We start from the raw sequence: 20,819 nt of genomic DNA on the forward strand, positions 1-20,819 counted from the left end.
TGGTAATATGAGAACTGTAGTGCCTGACAACAAATTTTGTTAGAAATAGGAAAGATCACACAGGTCATTTCAGGGTTTGTTTGCATGCATATTCACTTTAGATAGTTTTCTATGAAATCAGCTTGTATTCTGCTACTCAGCTGATTCGATTTTGAATGACGAACACATTTATTTTGATTCTTTGAGGCTTTGGAAAAGTTCTTTTCGGGATTTCACATAATATAACAGAAACCTTGAGTAGCAATGTTTGTTTCGAATCCAGATAACCAAGGAACGCTCTAGAACACTTCTATATTCGTAGGTGAAGAGCGTTTGTCACAGCCACGAAGTTATCAAAAAACAGCCCTCACGTCAGCTGCTCCGCTTCGCTTGAATAGATGGCTACATTAATCAAAATAAAAGAAAGAATCCAAATACAACATAATCGAAAGACAAAGACAACAGATGTCAAAAGTGGAGTATAGATTAATATCCTCTCGATTCTTATTGGAATAATTAAAGCAACAAAGTCCTTACTCCCCCAAGTTTCTATAAATAGCAGAATGACAAAGAGACTTTACCATGAATGCAATCTAAAATTAACATCACATAAAGACTACAGCCTTCAAAACTTGGAAAGACCTCACAGGGAGAGCTGCACCGTGGGAAGCAATGACATGTTGCATGTATCAGAGTGCTAGGCTTGGCCTACTATTTATACAGCACGCATGTCCTCATGTTTACGTATACACGGCACATATACATACTGTAAACGTTAGTGAATTAAAGTTATCTGTGGAGACCCAATTGCATGCCATTACAAGTGGATGTTTTTCAAGATATTCCCAAACGAACACACACACATGTATATATATATATATATATATATATATATATATATATATATATATATATATATATATCACTAAGTCCACGTCGGAAGGTGAGTGAAAACCGGGACTTTGAACAAGTACTTTCGTAGTTTATTCTACATTTTCAAGTTCACACTGAATACAAAAGAAGTTGACAGAGATTTATATACAAAAACAGAAGGTGGGGGCGGGGTTACAGTTTGTTAATCTGGGCAGCATGTTCTTTAAACAAAAAAGACAGAGACAAAGGATCAAGGGATAATCCAGGGTGGAGATTAACACTCCTGGTGGAAGTAGCGTCAATGAAGACAGTCTCTAGCAGATTTCTTTTCCGATGGTCGTTGACTTTGTAGATAACTGTTGACTTATCCCAGTTCATCCCATGGCCTGTCTTAAGCCAATGATCCACAATGCCATTATTTGATAAGCCTGTTGAAATGGCATATTTGTGTTGGGAGCTTCTTACTTTTAGTCCTTTTGATGTTTGACCAATATAAATCTTATTACATTCTTTACAAGGAATACTGTATACAATATTGTTTAAATTGGGTGAGCTATTCTTAATTAGTTTATTTCTCAAAATATTATTATATTTAAATACTAAGTTAATATCAATAGCTTTTAAAATGGGCACTGCAGGAATGAAGTCAGTTCAATCGGTTCTATTGGTAAAAAACTTTCTAAATATCTAGTTAAATTACTATCACCTATTCTGGGTACTATTTCAAATTCCCATGTACAAAACTCTGTTGATTTCTGTACTAGACTTTCCCATATTGAATTATCCAGTACTGTCAGATTAACCAGTTTTGCTGTGACATCTTTATTTACTAAAGTTCCTATTGATGACTTACTTCAATATTTATCACAACAATTAGACTTGTATAATCTAGAATTACCTACCAATGTTATTATTAATTTGATATCCCTTTGTATAAAAAATTGTAAATTCACTTTCGATGGTAATTTTATGAACAAATATTTGGTATGGCTATGGGGAACCCTCTTTCGCCACTGTTGTCTAATATTTACATGGAATTCTTTAAGTCTAGACTTATTCCAAGGAATCTCTTCTTTAAGGTGTTTTGGGTTAGATATGTAGACAATTGTTTTTTATTGTTAAAGAAAATGTAAATATTCCTGATTTCTTACAACAATTAATAATCTTGTGCCATCCATAAAATTCACAATAGAATATGAAGAAAATAATTGTATACCGTTTCTGGATATCTTAGTTATTAGAAATAACACTGATTTTTGTTTTAAAGTATATAAGAAACCCACGAATAATTTGTCATATTTTCATTTTTACTCTAACCATGCTAAACAATTTAAGGTGTCAACATTTTCCAGTATGTATCTTAGAGCTCTTAGAATTTGTAGTCCTGAATTTTTGGAAAAGGAGTTTAAAATTATTGCTAAAACAGAAGATTCATTATGTTATCCTCCATGTTTTTTAGAACTTTGTAAAAATAAAGAAAAAAAGACATATTATAATCCAACCAGAGTTAACAACGAACTTAAGAATATTCTCTGTTTACCATTTCATCCTAATTTCATTCCTGCAGTGCACATTTTAAAAACTATTGATATTAACTTAGTATTTAAATATAATAATATTTTGAGAAATAAACTAATTAAGAATAGCTCACCCAATTCAAACAATATTGTATACAGTATTCCTTGTAAAGAATGTAATAAGATTTATGTTGGTCAAACATCAAAAGGACTAAAAGTAAGAAGCTCCCAACACAAATATGCCATTTCAACAGGCTTATCGAATAATGGCATTGTGGATCATTGGCTTAAGACAGGCCATGGGATGAACTGGGATAAGTCAACGGTTATCTACAAGGTCAACGACCATCGGAAAAGAAATCTGCTAGAGACTGTCTTCATTGACGCTACTTCCACCAGGAGTGTTAATCTCCACCCTGGATTATCCCTTGATCATTTGTCCCTGTCTTTTTTGTTTAAAGAATATGCTGCCCAGATTAACAAATTGTAACCCCGCCCCCACCTTCTGTTCTTGTATATAAATCTCTGTCAACTTCTTTTGTATTCGGTGTGAACTTGAAAATGTAGAATAAACTACGAAAGTACTTGTTCAAAGTCCCGGTTTACAATCATCTTCCAACGTGGACTTAGTGATATTCTCAAGCACGCATCCTTCGTGCTGTATTGATATATATATATATATATTATCCCAGCACATAAAGGAAGGGCGACATGCAAGGCTGTTGTAATTACCCAGGGATAAAACTGATAACCCATACAATAAAGATCTACGAAAGAATTACTGAAGAAAGAATGATAAAAACCACAGTAGTCGAGAAACAGCTTGGGTTCATGCCAGGGAGGAGTACAGTGGATGTTATATGTGCCTTAGACAAACTATGGAGAAGTATGGAGAAAAGACAGAAAGAACATTTGTTGACTTAGAAAAAGCATACGATCATGCACCGAGGCAAGAAGTATGGAGGTGTCTGAGGGTGAAGGGTGTTCTGTAAAATATGTTAAGGTAGTGCAAGATATGTATGCAGAAGCGGCCACAACGGTAAGAAGCTCTGTTGAAACTTCAGTCAAGTTCAAAATAATGGTAAGTCTCCATCAAGGATCAACTCTCAACCCCTACATCTTCGACCTTGTGATGGATGCTATAATATCATATGTTAGAGACCCCTTGCTGTGCTCTACTTGCTGATGACATAGTGTTGATAGACAGGACTAGGAAAGGAGTTGAGCTGAAGGCAGAAAGATGGAGACAGGCACTTAAAGATCGAGGTCTGAAGATAAGTGGGATAAAGACCGAGTATCTGTTAATGGGAGGAGAAGGAAGACAGGGAACAGTGAAACTGGGTCAGGACGACATCAAGAGAGTCACAACTGCCTAATATCTACGATCGAACGTGACTTATAGTTTGAGTTATGGATTTTGAAATTAACCACATAATGCAAGGTGCTTGAATAAACGGAAAGGTCGACCCCATATAAATAATGGCAAACCTGAAGACAAGGAAGAAAGATATATATAAATATATATATATATATATATATATATATATATATATATATATATATATATATATATATATATATATATTTCACTTCACCGTGATACTTTTTTTATATTCATAAACATTCAGCTACATTGTCCCTTGATATCCAATTCGTTCTACCTCGGAAATAACACCGAAAGGGGATTATAACTCCCGGCAGGAACAACCTCCAACTTCAGTGACGAGTATTTTTACCTCTGAGCTGTCAAGAGAGGTATATGATAATATCGACTGCCGCACATATATGTTTATGTATATACAGCCTGTTCACACGCCTATTTATATGGCATTTCACGTGTAAATCACACATTATTATATACTGCTAGATGGCTGAGAAAGAAATGGAGAGAGAGAGAGAGAGAGAGAGAGAGAGAGAGAGAGAGAGAGAGAGAGAGAGACGACCATTAGGAAATATTTTTGAAAACATAGAACAGGTGGGGGTCTAGAGCCGAAGGGCTGGGCGAGAACCAAATACCAGTGAGTCAGAGGTTTGAAAAGATGTCGCCGAGAGAGATTCTCGAGTGAAGTGGTTAGGAGAGAGTAGTGGGTCAGAGGAGGTTCAAACCGGTAACTGAAGAAAAGTAGAGAATCTTTAGAGGAAACAGAGAAACGCGACTAAAATAAGAACAATGACGTCATACCTCTCACGGAAACGAGTTGTGAGATTTCGTTTATCTTTTAAGAGGAGTTTCCGCATTCAGCGGCTGTTGCCGCTGTCACAAACGTTAACCCTCACTTGCTTTGCTGGTTACGTCTAGCGTTCGTGGTCTTTTGGTTCCGTAGGAATGGTACTCGCTTGCGACTGATGAACCTATTTTGGCTTCGTTAAACCAGGCACTTTGTTAGAGTTAGGGATCACCTGCCTGCATAGGAACAAATGTCAATGCTTTTATACTGTATATGTATATATATAATATATATATATATATATATATATATATATATATATATATATATATATATATATATATGTGTGTGTGTGTGTGTGTGTGTGTGTGTACATATATATCTGTGTGTATTTGCAGACAATTAAGCTACGAATGTCGTTTAATATCTAATTCACTCAATCTCGGAATATCACCGAAGGGAACTATATCAGATAAATGATTCTGTGCGTGAGAGACTCGAACACCCGACAGTACGTATGAATTTCAGTCGACGTGCTAACCGCCCTGCTGTCAAGAGTGGTATAAGTTAATACCGACTCTGCTGCACATATCTGCGTCGAGTGCGGGTATTTATAGTCTGGTTCGGCATCATTAATATATATATATATATATATATATATATATATATATATATATATATATATATATATATATATATGTGTGTGTGTGTGTGTGTGTGTGTGTGTGTGTGTGTGTGTATGTATACTTGTAAATGACAGTTAGGATTCACCTGTTAGCATATGAAAAAATTCCAACGGTTTAAATATATATATATATATATATATATATATATATATATATATATATATATATATATATATATATATATATATATATATATATATATATAAGTCTTTATGTTCAACACCACTGCCCGAAAAGGATTGTCAAAATATTCTCAGGATTCACATACTTATTCGCTATTGATATTTTGAAAACACGTCAGCAATGCAGCTAATTTAAGTCTACGATAAGAGAGCCATTAGCAATAAAGGTTCCCAAAAAGTAAAGACTGGGCAGCCGTCCTTCATTTTCGCACACAATTAAACAGTCAACGCCTGATTCGCTTTACGACTTCACACAAGCAAAGCGGTTAGCAATTTTTATTCACCCGTAAGAAAAGAGATGTCCTGGATAATCATCCCTTTCCCTTTTTGTCTTCTCACTGTCTTGTAAAACTCGGCTTCTCGCAAATAGACATGAACAGACACACACACACACACACCATTCCTATGATGTCAGTTTAAGAATGGCACGGTTAGATGGAAACCTGCGAAGTTGAAAAGTAAGGACAGCATCACACTGGTCGCCTTGAAAAACAAGACTAAATTCCGTCTCATTCCAGTTCTGAGAAGTACGTCACAGTCAGATCCAAAGTCACATTTTACGTTGTCAGTTTAAAAGGTCGGTGCCTAAGAACATGTATCACAACCTGAACACAAGAAAACCATCTCAAATAACAAGGAAACAAACCCAGTACCTATCGGGTTCTCAATCCCTTTTTGCAAATATGTCAATCCCTTTTTGTCACATTAGTATACAAGGGGTGCGAGCACACGCTGCTGCTCATTAGACGCGAGTTGCCCTTGACATCTATTTCGGATGCTTTCTGAACACAGTGGAACAAAGGAGACGGCATTTGTATACCTGAACACGAGGAAATCTCTTGACAGAAATGGGTTGGCATTATTAATCTACAGACAATGAATTCCGACATGTACTCTCCTCAACGCAATCTTCTTCAGATTTACGATTTTCTTTATAAAGTGTATAATTCCACTGTTTGTTATGCTCATTTAGTTCATATGATTTGACATATTTTAATTTGATGACAGTCTCCTCGAAGTTGCCGTACCTTCTTAATCGGATTTCAACATGCAAAGCAACTAATCGCCGCACAACATATTTCCTGCATTTACTCACTCACTTACAGTTAGAGTAACCTAGAATAGGCGAATGAAAAATTCAGATATACAGTAAGTCCGGATTGGTAGATAAAATCAAACGTTACTAACACCTTGGAACGACTCATATGACGAATTATTCTAATAAGAAACCCAGAAAAGAAACGTTGGGTGGAAGAAAATTGACTCCTGATATAGGTACAGTTGAAGCTATTTTCCTCTTGAAGATGAACTTTATTAACGGCCATGTCAGCATGAAACCTCAGTAGGCATATGCAAAGTAGTGCTGCAGGAAAGGGGTGAGAATTGGCATAAAAAGATTTCTGTTCTCACGATTTGCCTAATCCAGATTAGTAGGAAGTGAATCTGAGAAGTAGGTCAACAAACATTCACACATTGCTAAAACTAGGTTGAAAGTTGTAACTGTTCTAGTTGTGATAGCATAGTTTGAAAAATTTAGTGGAAATCGGTATCTGTTAACGAAGCTGACATTCTAAATTACGTTTGGTTTCTTAAACAGGTTAACCCGTTATGTTGCATTCATGCACTTCTAATACCATATTTTGTTCTATCTAGTTTATCTTAAAGCCCTGGAGCATATTTATTTATTGAGGGCATAATTTCACATAACTTATTTGAAATAACTTTGATTGGCAATGTCGTTACAAAATTGAAATAGTGAAAGTTGTCTTCTCAGAGCCTATCAGGAAGTATTAACTTGAATCATGTGTTTCAGTTCGATTTACTATATATATATATATATATATATATATATATATATATATATATATATATATATATATATATATATATATATAGTAAAATTCATCTACGTTTTCAGTACAGTATTGCTGATATGCGGCATGAGGTCTTTCTACATCACAGAATTATTAGTCCCAGAAGTGTTGCACCAAAATCTTCATATATGTGACAACATACCTTATGCCTTAAACTTATTCAGCAGCTAAGTCAATAACTAAGAAAGTCTCCAGATGGAAGGCTCCTCCGAAGGAACATTATCCATGAACGCTGATAAAGCAACTCCAGCAACCGATGTTCTGTTCTTCTGCCTCTGACACAGAGCGGGTTATTCCACTCTTTCACCAATCGAGTCACCCGGCGTCAAACAATGTATCCCACTGGTAATTGCGCTTAATTCTTTCTTTCTGGAAATGATCTTTCTTGTGTCTTTTTCTTTCGCATAAGAACGCAGAGAGCAATGTAGGGCACGGCTGGCACTCACAGAAAGACTGGGGCCAAGATGATCACACAACCTTCTACCGTGCCACAAGACATCGGTGCCCCCTCATACCCTGGCACCAAAAGCATCTGGCACCTGGGAGAACCTTCTCTTGCACCAGTGGTCGGTTTCACCCCTCATTCTCTTGCACCACTACCCGCAAGCATTTGGGGCGAGGTAAATCACCTCAGGCGCTTTGCGAAAATATCCCTAAGACGCAAACTAGAACAGAAAGGCTCTAGTCTTTCGTCTGCCCACTCTTCCTTTCGAAATATCTTAGAACGCGAATTAATTGTGATGGAAAAATAGTCACACTTTGTACCTGAGTTAAATCATCTCTTTTTCTTCCTATTCACTCCTGATAATGCATGCAAACAAACAAATCGCGCACACGCTCACATCTTGTGTGCATACGCGTTTATGTAAGTGGCGTCACGGGAACGATTTTTTGTTCTTGTCTGTTGAAATGAGATTACTCAAAGATCGAAACATTTTCTTAAGTAGGCTTATGCGAGGGTAGGATAGAACACCTTATCTCCCTCTCCATCCCCAACCCCATCCAAAGCCTATGGCTTCCCAGTTGCACAGTAGGAGGCGACTTACTCCGAGGCTAGCCTCTAAAATAGCAAAGCTTGTTGCCACCTCTTGCCTGATTGTAGGTGTGGGAGGAGGGAACAGCGCTGGTGGCTTCAGTATTTCGTCATCCGCAAGTATTCGCAGCTTCTTAGACAACATGACTCATATTTCCTTGATCACATTTACAATACTGTTCTTTGAAGAAAGGATTATTTGAAAACATCCCACCTGACTGTGAAATCACTTCCTCAAAGAGTACTGAGCACCAGTGTCGCGGAATTAGTATGCCAGGTCTTGTTTATTATGAAAGACGAAACTTGACTACTTAATCAAACTATAAACATGCCGATACTGGAAAGGAAGATAGAGATAATCACCAGACTTGTTGAGGGGATCTTTTGGAAATAATCAATGTACATTCAAACTTGTGCCCTTGATCAAAAAAACTAAAATAATTGATAAACAGACAATATAGCACTTCGTAAGAGGAGGATTACAGAAATAAAAAAAAAAACATGCATGTCATAGTAATGACAAACATCCAGTTGTTGCTCGTTAATGTCATACTCTGAGTGGTAGCTTATATTCGCATTGATGAGAAGAAAATATATCGGCTATACCGAATACAAAGATCGCAGTGATAGAGTCTTCTTTTGAATTTGTTTCTGTTACTGCTACCCGTGTCACTGCTGGACATGATGATGACAGTGATGGTGATGATGGTGATGGTGACGATCATGATGGTGATGGTGGTGGTCTCTGTCATAGGGAACTGAGTATCAAAAGGAAATATGAAATTTTGTGCAGCGTGTAGACATTAAATTTTGTCACGAATCAACGTCAGCGAAATTCTATCTATAATTTATTTTTTTTTTTTTGTGAGATTCAAATGTCATCCAAAATACATTACGTGGAATACAAAATAAAGTATTCTTTAACAGGTAAAAGAAATCATATTGCACAGTGACGCAAATCCTTGCTATATTTATCCACCCTGATTGAAATAACTGACGCAATAAACAAAATTTCTTACCTTGATGACATATATAGAAACAGATGTGGTTATACTTATCACGGTCACGCTTATGCAATGATTCGTTTAGAACTTTAGACATTAGAGCCATGTGTCCTAGACATTCTAATTATAGGATTTCATGACTCTATTTCCTGGGAATAGCCTAGCTAGGAAGAGGGAGAGACCTAGCCCCTCCAGCTGCTCTCTACCCTCGGCGTGCCTGAGATACCACCAAAGCATCGGCTCTGTCATCTAATCACTGGGACGAAACAGATGATGGAAAAAACAGGTGGATCACGGCCCTGCGCACTATTTATTGGGCGTTTAGGGTATGTGTAATTGACTAGTTTTAGACCGATGGCCACTATAAACGTTTATGTTTAAATTTACATCTTTTTGTCTGATTACTGATACAGCTTTATTGCTTGTTTTCATTGTTTGCTGATTTAATAATGACCGGTGTGACTTTTTAAGTAACACTGCTATGCAGAAGGATAGGTATAGGGCAAAGGAACTTATTTCTTCTCCTCTGCCTCAGGCGACTCCGATGTTAGTTATCAGTAGGAAAGGGTAGAGGCCGTTAAGGTCTGTCTATTTTAATATTATGGATTAAAGTCCCTAATAAATTCTTGCATGGTCGAGAGAAATTTAGATGATTAGCCTACTATATAGTAGTTTTTCCTTTTTGGTTGGTTTACTTAGGCGCAAGTTATAGATAAGAAAATTCAACTTTATAATTGTGCTGAATAATTCAATCTTGACATGTGCAGAGTCTGAAAATTTTACGTTCAAATTTAAATGAGCAGTACAGGCGTGGAAATTCACTTGCTAAGGTTCCGGGACCGGGACTATGTTTGCAAAATCGATAAACAGTGATCAAAGAAAATATAAATCGAAAGTAAATCCAACTATTCATTTCTGCTGTTAAGGTTTGCAATTAATTATAAAACAAAAATGATACTAAACTTGCGAAGAGCAATCGCCTTCTTCCTTACATCACAATACCAAACAAGGGCCAGAACTATACTGATTGCGTCTCTCAGCCTGTATCCACTTGACAAGAACAACAAATAATCTTTATAAGAAAGACGTGCTTACCCAAAGGATGCCTTTATGACACAGAATAATCACTTCCAAATTTCTTTGGAGAGGCATTTCCATATTAGAGGGGAAGCAAGATCTTCAAGGCTAGTACTAATAATAATGGCCACGAATGTCTGTATGTTATTATTTATAACCTAAACTTATGCTAATGGAGCAATGGGGAGTATGCCATGGCTTGAAGGAAAGTGTTCAAGGATCGGATGTCCGTAGGTGAAAAAGGATAATAAAAAAATTAATATTTACAGACTTGATAACTCATGATTCACGATGAATAGAAAGTAATCTATTGTTGATCAAAAGAAAAACTAAACGAACTATGGCAAAGTTTACCTCAAGGTTTAATTGAAAACTCACATCAAGTTATTAATAACCTTGACATACGTAACACCATCAGAAAGGTAAACCAGATCCAGTTCCACGGCAAAACACGTATGATCTTTCAAGGAAAGAAATGCTGCAATGACCGCCCAAATTGAATTTACGTAAGGCTGCGCTTCCTTCTTCGAGAGTATTGGCGAAGCGAACATCGTTGATAGAAATAGACATTTTTTCAGAACTTCGAGCTTTGATGTTAATGGTAGCATGTCTTCAAGGGATCGCATCTTGGACCTCTTTAGTTTAAAGTATCATGTCGCAGTTCCTTCAGATTTATCTGGGTTTTATCTGTCTTCATGTGTAGGTTTTCCTCATATCTGAGGAGGATCTTCTCGCACCTTTCTACTCAACTTCGATGAATCAGAAACTTCTCACCTACTTGGTGAACTTAGTTTCACTTCAGTTCCGTTGCACAATCACTGAGTTGACACTTTCCCAAATAGTCTAATACGATAAAGCCTTAAAACTTTCAAAACGCAAGGTCCCCAGTTTGTCGACAAATGCCACTTGTTTAATTTTTTAGAAAGGTGGAGAACCATAGTATGCCCTTTACTTGCTTTGTATCTTTGACACTTTCGAAGTAGTAACCCCGTAGAAATTGCTCCAAAAGTTACCTCACTGGTTATTTGCTGTTCTGGTACCAGCTGTACAGTATCCATTATGCAGATAACTTGCTCATCCCAAGATGTCAGTCATTCACAACGTGACCACCAAGTCAGATCTGGCCCGTGTTCTCTGTTATCATTTGGATACTCAGCTATCTTTCATCCAAAACAGTGCGATGAAAGACAATTGAAACTTTAAGACATTCCATTTGGGAGTCTTCTTTGTTGTCCCTTTCCCTCTTAAAGTCAGTAGCCCGTTTCTTATGGGAAGAATAAGACGGGGAGCCCTTAGCAAATTCTTAGCCATGTATTCATAGATTTACTTGGGAGCCATAACTTGCTTTTTCTGAGACTTAATCATAGTGTGACATTTCCTCTCCATTTGAGATGTTGCTTGTACCTATGAATTTCATTGTAGTGGAGGTAAACAGCTGAGTTTTTGTTTATAGTCTTGTGGGCAGCTGTAAAATACAGACACACCAAAAAGAATCAAGTCACTCAATTATTCCTGGCTAAGACCTGGAACATTTTTAATAACCTCATAGTCCCTCATAACTAAAAGACTGCAAAGAGTAGTTGTTGATGGGCACTACTGGATATAGAAATGAAATCTCTGGTGTTTCTCAACACAGTGCGTCTTTGAATGCTGCTTCACCTCTTCGGTCCTTCGCCCTTTTTCACATTCTGCTGTCATATCATTATATCTACGCCTAAATATTAATATGAATCAAGGGGTTCCAGTTTTCCCCCATCCATATTAACATTCATTGTTCCATTTTCGTGGTTTCGATTTACCCTTATAACCTTACTCTTGCTATATTTATATTACAGACGCACACCATGTGCTTTGAACTAAGAAATGAGCTGGTTGCTAATGCAAGTGATGCTACTTTATTTGGATCTATCCCATTTCATGACTGTGGACCTTCAGGTGGTGATTCGCTGAACAGATTCTAGCTAACATCAGTGCATAATGGAAAATGCGTGGATCGGGACTGAATCTTAATAAAACACTAAATAAGATTATTACTAGGCCTAATACACTGGGTTCCACCTACTCAGAGGTTTCCTTGAACAATGTTTCCTTAACTACTTACAACATTTAACATTTTAGGTGACATTCTTAATTACAAATGCCCTTTTGAAAATACTCAGTTTGTCTCTTCTTCAGCTACGCAAAAAATACGTATATTGACTTAAGACTCTTGGAGACCTGTCTGTCATGTGGAAATTCTTTCTTAAACTTTTATTCTTTCAGGTTTTCAATACTGTTCTCCTGCCTGGTCGTAAGTAGCTGACTTGCATTTTAAATTCTTTGATAAAAACTTAAAATCTATTAAATTTCTTATTTCTGATATTATCAATCCCTGGCACTGTCGTTTGATTAGGTCTAGCCGCATGCTTTACCAAGTTTTTTATAATTAAGATCGTCTTTGCATTCAGATCTTTCCAAACTAATACTAGATTCACTGTCCAATACTAGATTTGTAGTTAATTCCTAAAGTTTTGCCTTTTCTATTACAAAGGTCACTACGCAGTGTTCTTGGAGTTTTTCCAGCTATGCCTTCTTAATCATAAAGCTGAATCATCTGAAGCTGAGAAGTTGAAGCTAAAAGCAAATTTTTTTTTTTTTTTTTTTTTTTGTAAATTCACAATAGTCCCATTTCACCGTTTGTTTTACCAAGTTTGTTTCTCACTGACATGCTCATGCGAAGCTTTTCTTGATATCGTATTTCTTTTCGCGTTAAGGATTGTTTTCCGTATTGAAGCCCTTGGCCTTGAAGCTTTCTGCTTTTCCAGCTGTGATGGATTGAATAATAATAATAATAATAATAATAATAATAATAATAATAATAATAATAATAATAATAAGAGACCATAAACCACATAGCAAGCGAATGTCCGGCGCTTGCACAGAACCAGTACCAAAAGAGGCATGATTCAGTAGCAAAAGCCCTCCACTGGAGCCTGTGCAAGAAACACCGGCTAGCTTGCAGTAATAAGTGGTACGAACACCAACCTGAGGGAGCGATAGAAACCGATCAGGCAAAGATCCTCTGGGACTATGGTATCAGAGCAGACAGGGTGATACGTGCCAATAGACCAGACTAGACGCTGATTGACAAAATCAAGAAGGAAATATCACTCATTGATGTCGCAATACCATGCGACACCAGAGTAGATGAGAAAGAAAGAGAAAAAATTGATAAGTATCAAGACCTGAAAATAGAAATAAGAAGGGTATGGGATATGCCAACAGAAATTGTACCCATAATCATAGGAACATTAGGCACGATCCCAAGATCCCTGAAAAGGAATTAGTATTTTCCCTTTTTTTAAGGCAATAATACTATCTGTTAAAATCTAGCCTAACACCTGGAAATTATTACCTTTAGGTTTTTCTTAATACTTTTATGTTATGATATTAAAGAATCACAGGTAAATTTAAAATGAAAATGTTCTCTTATGCCATGTTTAGATGAGGATTAATTTAATTTGTGATATTTTTCTAAGTCACATTCATGCATAAAGTAGAGAATGTCGGAGCCCAGAAAAGGGATTAGTTTGTGATATTATTCTGTCATGCAATACACATAGTAGAAAGTGTTGAAGTACAGACAAGGGTTGAGTTTGTGATATTTTTTAAATAGATAATTATGCAAAAAAATTAAATACCATATTCTCAATATTTACTAAAATATAATAAAATTCTATTGCTGAATCTTTGCTATATCTCTTTTGACCTTCTACATTTACATCTTTTCAAAAGAAAATAAGGAAAAATCTGAAAATGTTACGTAACTTATGACTGTACCCCACCCCCCTCTCCCCCACTGTCACACTCATTAAACTTCACCATACCCCCTCACAAGGCGTTACGTAATTTTTGAACGGCCCCTAAGGAGGCAGGATGCAACCCGGAACCCCACAAGAAAAACCTTCCAGTCCAATAGGATGACTGTGATAGACTAAAATAATAATAATAATAATAATAATAATAATAATAATAATAATAATAATAATAATATGGCTCGACCTTCTAGTTAGAGAACCCGTTATTTATGAGTGTCTGTGCCGAAGACAGAGTGACAAAGTCTGCATGCAACAGATAGCCGTTTGAAATGCGGTTTTTAACAACGGAAAAGAAGTAACGAAGAGTGTTATCCTGGCAAAACCCTACCTCAAAAGCATTACCAAACTTCACCCTTCTGCAACTAGTATTTAAGTCTCCCTATCAGGTCAACAGATTCGAGATACTTTCTAAGTTTCAAATCTGAGAGTTGGGAGGAACCAAAGGAAGCCTTGCAAATTCCTTTTCCTATCAGAATTAACCCGAATATAGGAAATTTAAAGTATAAAAGCTTTAAAATTCCAGTCTATTAAAAGGGGCAGCTGGAAACATGGACACAAAAAGAGGGAAATCGTTTATAGTACCCGTAGGTTAATCAGCTGAAAAGATGATTAATTATCCTCTGCACTGAAATAAAATATTCTGCCGTTTTCATTTTCATGATTGCAACTTTCATAACTGTCTCCAGAATATAAGCAAATAATCAAAGTACGGTATTCGATTTTAATGACTGGATTTATTTTCCATTTAATGAATAATAATTTTTGCTAAGTGAAAAAAGCCGAATATCATATTTGTTCATATAACTAATACGTTTACAATTTTGTGTTAATGTTATAAAAATATAATGTCAAATTTCCAGTCAAATCATAGTATGAAACCTGTTCTATAAAAGTGGGTCTCCTGGCAAAGTGACACAAAAAGAAAATCAGTCACTAAAGCAAACATCCCCATTCCATTTGACTGGAGGATTCCATGAATCCGGAATTACCACAACGCTTAATTTACAGTCTGAAAACTGAGAATTTGACCCTTCTAACTCTGTGTTTTTGCTTGTCCTCTCTCTCTCTCTCTCTCTCTCTCTCTCTCTCTCTCTCTCTCTCTCTCTCTCTCTCTCTCTCTCTTAAGGTCAAATAAATCAACAATCTGTTGTGTGTTGGCCCTCAAAGGAGGTAGCTCTTAGGAAAAATAAGACAAAAGACACTGGCATGTTTACCGTTCCCTTGCTCATTAATGGGAACAGCGGACACGAACTTGAGCCTCATTAGCTCCATTATCAGTTCTCACATACAAGCCCGTATTTCTTGGATGCTAATTACCCTCCTGTCTGAACAGTTCATAATTATTTGAAACTACCAATCAGTTCTTTCACCTCTCCTACTTCATCTGAAAAAAGAACAGGTAAATTCTCCCTATTCTAGTGTTCTGTTCTCCCCTGACTCACAATGTAAGCCGAAACTGCCTTAGCATATAATGAACCTTCTATTCGCCTATCTTATTCCTGTTTATGCGGGTCTTTCGTGCCTCTCCTTTCTCAGTTATTACTCTGCATATGTTCCATTAACGTTCCTCTTAATAATATTATTCATATTGGACGTTTCTATCTGGATTTCAGACCTTTTTCTCTTTTACGTCTCCTTTCTTTCCAAACTTCTAGCAGTTCTTATAGGACTTTCTAACTCCTGTCTCAGTCTACTTCCAAATGTATATGTATATATATGTATATATATATATATATATATATATATATATATATATATATATATATATATATATATATATGTATATGTATATATACACACATTTGAAAGTAAACTATATAGGAGAGTTAAAAGTCCCCAATATATGTATAATATATATATATATATATATATATATATATATATATATATATATATATATATATAAATAAATAATATATATATTATATAAACATGGATACATACAAATACATAAACATAGATATATAATATATATATATATATATATATATATATATATATATATCACACATAACCACAGGTGAAAAATAAGAAACAGGGTGTAAGGTCTGACCAGTTTCGACTTTATTTCAAGCCATTGATGAAGGACTGATACAGGTATGAGAAGTCACAAATATATATACTACAAGAACAGTACTGACGAACATACACATCCATTAAAGACTACATATCCGGCCGGAGGGGGGATATGTAGTTCTAACGGTTGTGTATGTTCGTCAGTATTGTTCTTGTAGTATATATATTTGTGACTTCTCATACTCTGTATCATCGTCAATAACTTTGAAATAAAGTCGAAACCGGTCAGGACCTACACCCCGTTTCTTATTTTTTACCTGTGGTTATGTGTGATAAATGAATCACGTACAAAAGTTAAGTTAAGCATATCTTAGTTTAACCAGACCACTGAACTGATTAACAGCTCTCCTAGGGCTGGCTCGAAGGATTAGATTTATTTCACGTGGCTAAGAACCAGTTGGTTACCTAGCAACGGAACCTACAGCTTATTGTGGAATCCGAACCACGTTATGACAAGAAATTAATTTCTATCACCAGAAATAAATTCCTCTAATTCTTCATTGGCCGGTCGGAGAGTCGAACGCTGGGAATCACGTTATAATAATCATCATATATATATATATATATATATATATATATATATATATGTGTGTGTGTGTGTGTGTGTGTGTGTGTGTATATACAGTATATACATATATATGCATATATATTTATATTATAAATATTCACTGTTCGACCTCCCTTCCTTGCTTCTTAATCAAATAGTAAAATTAACCTTTATTAAAGTAAGAGGGCAGATAATGTAGGCTGTTCACATGCGAAGACGTTAGGCGGGAATCCAGGGATTGTTTTCAAAATATGCACACGCCTGGCCAACAGGCAAGACTTTTAGCTTAGAGAATCATAGAGGGGATACAGTTTTGCTAGGCCAGACCTTAGTTATACTGTTCTTAAACCCAATTTTCTGTGACCTATGTACTGGCGAGTCTATTGACATTTCAGGACAGACCCCAGGTAGGAGGAGTTTTGAAGCAAACAGCGAGAAGCTGCCCCGGCATCAGCAGACTCTCACCAGACACCTTAAGAGCAGGGAGTGTAAGCTCTCTCTTTCTCTCTGAGCTTGCTTTGCCTCTCTTTGTTCAACACGAGGGAGAAAATTTTTATTCCAAAGGGACCAAGGAATCTTACGTAACTGATCACTGCATTAGCTCAACCAGCAGTAAGTCTGATCTTGACAATAACACCCAGTTCTCTTTCCCTTCAACCGAAACTCTCATTTTCCTTGTTCAAATTCTCCTCTCTTAAAGGGTCACTGACTTGGAAATCCTAGTAAACATATCCCATTTATGAAATCGTCGATTAAGTACATTTATTGCTGTCTAGTGAAATCACATAACTCCATGGTGTTAAAAGTATTATTCTTGGCATAAGAATCATCCCTTTGTGATTAAGTAATGACGAGTGAGAGTTTCTGTAGTGCAAGAATGTTATCTGGATACGTCTTTTCCAGAACTGTGTACGGTTTGGGCCTGAACAAATCCTCTTTCAGTACCAAGAAGCCACAATTCGATGTTCCTTACAGTTAAATGCCTTATAACGCATTTGAGCAGCACAGAAATCTGTTGTGTTCATACCTATGTAGCATTGAGGTATTTTTCTTATTTAGGACTAATACCCTGAGCTGCAGTTAGCTCCTGTAAATAATCCATTTCATTTGATTTTACTTTTGTTGAAATTAGTTCTCCAGTAAGTGTGCTGAATTAATTCATGTGGTTATGAAATAAACCTCTATTCTTTGTTAAACTAGTTTTAGCTGGCAACCTGATCTATTCAGTATCTCTCTTTTAGAGTTAATTTTAGCCTTAATTGACAGAATCACGTGGGTCTTAGGTAAAGCAAGGTGATATAAATCCAACTAACTAATTATTAAAGTTATTAGCTGACTGATCCAAGCAACAATATATATATATATATATATATATATATATATATATATATATATATATATATATATATATATATATATATATATATATACATATATATATATATATATATATATATATATGTGTGTGTATATATATATATATATATATATATATATATATATATATATATATATATATATATATATATATATTTTAAATACTGTGTATATATACTGTGTATGTATACATTTTTTTAAATATATATATATACAATATGTATATATATATATATATATATATATATATATATATATATATATCTCAAACCACCCTGCCTCTACTCCAAGAATCACTAAGGATCAATTTCCCTTAAAGATAGGACAGCAAGACTAGGAGTACAGTAGGGACCCCAGACCCACTTACAAGGTGGTAGTTTGAACGCAGTTTTGAGAGAAGGGTCAGGGCCGGTAAACAAATTAGCTTAGTCATATGGAGGATAGGCATACTAGTAATCACTTTATATCCTGTGCTCTCCTTTTTCTGGTCTTAATTGTTTTTCAGGAATGTTGGCATTTCCCTAGGCAAGTCGCCACTTCCATAGCTGGAAGGCATATAGATGGACAAACATCCACGAATGAGCCAATGGAACTCAGCCCCGTCTCAGTAACCCTCTAGAGCAGACCTTTGACCTACTAGGTGCTGAATCTCAGGCTGTATCCCTTTATCTTGGCACAGTGCCACACTGGTTTTGAGGTCACAAGCAACATGGCTATAATAACCCTCAGTTGTTAAGGAAGACCTATTGGATCAACTGGAGATTTTGTAGTAGTGCACGTTGCAAGTTGGATTTGCCCGGTAAGCCTGAAATTAGCAATTGAGAAGCAGTGACTATTCCTCTCACTAAATCTCTTATTTCTTTTCCTTAGAATTCATCTCCCTTGATTCAGCTGCCACGTGTCCAAGATATTTATCTTTTGTTCCTCGTTAAGTTCGCTCTTGAATGTAAACCCAGCTATAGTTCGTATTAACGCAAAGTCGTTGTAAATTTGCATATATTTTTCGCTGTAACGTAATTTTAAATAGCCTGGGTATGTTTTTCGTGTTATAGTTTATTTTTTTAATAAAATTTAGAAAATGTACTCGCGTTTTGTGTAGCCGTCATCTGTTTGTGCTGGTTCAAAGTCATTGTCCTTTAACTGTGCTTCCTCCCCAGAACAATGGGCGAGAGCAATATCAATTGAGTTATCACTGGGGAAATTCTCGACAATATGTTTATATTTATATATATATATATATATATATATATATATATATATATATATATATATATATATATATATATATATATATATGTCACAAGTATGTTATGAATTACAATACACAACAGATGTTGAATTAACAAGTGGGGAGGAAAACTTTCCCAAAATCTTGGGGACAATGTTTAGCTATCAGCCGACACATTTCCTCGTTAAGTAAGGATGGCGTCAGGATTTTCGAGGAGTGGGATTATGTGGGATGACACTGTATGTACATTCGCCGGAGGTGTCCAGGTTCCAGTGAGGAATATGTGTTTGTGCATGTCTTTTGGGCCGAGTCCCAAAGTATGAAGGGATTACGTTGAGAGAAAAGAGTCATTAGAAGACCAACCTTGAACCGTTTGAAAAGTCTCGAAAAGTAATGAGACTTGTGTTGTGCTCAATGCCAGAACTGATTTGAACACTGGGTTTCGAGGTAAGGATCATATCTATTTACCAAACTGTAGGTTGTTTTCTCCATTTCTATATGTATCTTGGTTATGGTTGAATAACGTGGGAGTAATTCCCATATCTGTATTTTTTTTTTTTTGTGCTTTGGGAAACTAAAGAAGATTTTGCTTGTCTTCTTCAGATGTTTCACTGAGTAAGAGGTCAAGAATGTACTCATTGGGAATATACTAGACTTTGGCATATTTTTGACCTGTGCAAGTTACAGAATATGACTATATTTATAAATGGTCTTTGGGGAATTGGAATATAACCTTTTAAAACATTGCTTATTTCTTGCAATCAAGTTATGTCAGGTTTGTCAAATATTCTAATCCATTTCTTGCAATCTAGTTATGTTAAATTTTGCTAAATAAATTATTTTGGGTAAAGTGTGTTTCACTGTAGTCCTGTGTGAGAGAGAGAGAGTGGGAAAGGATGCAGGGTGAGTGGGTACCAAGGTGGAACCAGTAGTCCTTTCCGCACGGTTGCTACCAAGGCCACCAATAGGAGATGTCCCGACTTGGCTGTAACAGGTAAACACTGAAGTTACGTCATCACTGGGTAATATGTAACATATATATATATATATATATATATATATATATATATATATATATATATATATATATATATATATATATATATATATATATATATATATATATATATATATATATATATACTGTATATATATATATATATATATATATATATATATATATATATATATGATCATACATGTGTGTGTATGTATATATATCTATATATATACATACACACACAAATATACACATATATATATATATATATATATATATATATATATATATATATATATATATATATATATATATATATATATATATATATATGAGATCTT

At 35.6% G+C, this 20,819-nt stretch overlaps 1 protein-coding gene across 2 annotated transcripts in view; it reads right to left on the bottom strand.

The window, feature by feature from the left end:
* Positions 1–20,819, bottom strand: part of LOC136850575 (serine/threonine-protein kinase meng-po-like) — a 168,102-nt gene that overhangs the window by 135,393 nt on the left and 11,890 nt on the right. Inside the window, exon 1 of one of the 2 annotated variants that reach the window (XM_067124199.1) lies at positions 7,422–8,306. The exons of the other annotated variant lie outside the window; for it this stretch is intronic. The gene's annotated coding sequence lies outside the window, so the exon portion shown is untranslated. Of the gene's footprint in view, positions 1–7,421; positions 8,307–20,819 lie in introns of those variants that run through there. 2 annotated transcript variants of the gene reach the window in all.

Source organism: Macrobrachium rosenbergii, chromosome 22 (genome assembly GCF_040412425.1).
Source record: "Macrobrachium rosenbergii isolate ZJJX-2024 chromosome 22, ASM4041242v1, whole genome shotgun sequence".
NCBI lineage: Eukaryota > Metazoa > Arthropoda > Malacostraca > Decapoda > Palaemonidae > Macrobrachium > Macrobrachium rosenbergii.